Source organism: Nicotiana tabacum, chromosome 17, assembly GCF_000715075.1.
Source record: "Nicotiana tabacum cultivar K326 chromosome 17, ASM71507v2, whole genome shotgun sequence".
Lineage (NCBI taxonomy): Eukaryota > Viridiplantae > Streptophyta > Magnoliopsida > Solanales > Solanaceae > Nicotiana > Nicotiana tabacum.
The window spans coordinates 73,329,805-73,330,653 of NC_134096.1; the positions used below are offsets into that span (position 1 = coordinate 73,329,805).

At 36.4% G+C, this 849-nt stretch overlaps 1 non-coding gene across 1 annotated transcript; it reads left to right on the plus strand.

The window, feature by feature from the left end:
- The first annotated feature begins 455 nt into the window (after positions 1–455).
- Positions 456–562, plus strand: LOC142172334 (small nucleolar RNA R71). The gene has a single exon (XR_012701695.1). It is a non-coding gene; the product is annotated as a small nucleolar RNA R71 (small nucleolar RNA).
- Positions 563–849: the final 287 nt, after the last annotated feature.

Consider the following 849-nt stretch of genomic DNA (forward strand, 5'->3'; position numbering starts at 1 on the left):
TCGGCACCATTTGGATTACTCCACTGAATCCTGGATGCTTTTGTACCATTGGATCCCCAAAAGGATATGGCTTGTAACAGATGACATTAACATGTTCATCCGTTTGATTGGTTGCTTGACATTCATGGTTATGTTGGTATCCTCCGCACATGTCACAAGCCTTAGATTGGTTTGATTGTTGTGTATTCACCTGAAAAAATTTAAACTTTTGTGCCAAAGAAACAATTTATTGCGTTAGTGTATTTAAAGCATCAACCTGATTTACCGTAGTACCCTTTTTAATGATTACATGCTTAGATGGCCATTGGATGGCATTCTCCAAAATTTTATTCAACAATTGCAATTCTTCCTCTGTGGTTTTTCCCATTACAGAACCTCCTGTAGCTGAATCTATCACATTTCTAGCAGAGGGTTTTCACCCGTGATAGAAAATGTATAATTGCATATGTTCAGGAATGTCATGGTGTGGGCATTTTCTTAACATTGCTTTTAATCTTTCCCAAGCTTGATAAACTGACTCAATGTTAGTCTGCAAGAAATTAGATATGTCATTTCTTAACTTTATGGTTTTAGCAGGGAAAAAATATTTGTTTAAAAACTTCTGAGTCATCTGGTCCCATGTCGTAATGGACCCTTGACGCAAACTTCGCAACCAAGTTTTGGCATCTCCTTTTAAAGAAAAAGGAAATAGCCTTAACTTGATAGCTGCAGGAGGTACTCCATTGTACTTAGCAGTTTTCACAAGTTCTAAAAAATTAATTAAATGATTATGTAGATCTTCACTTGTATCACCAGTGAAGATACAACATTGTTGAATTGTTTGAATCAGGCCGGTCCTGATTTCAAAGT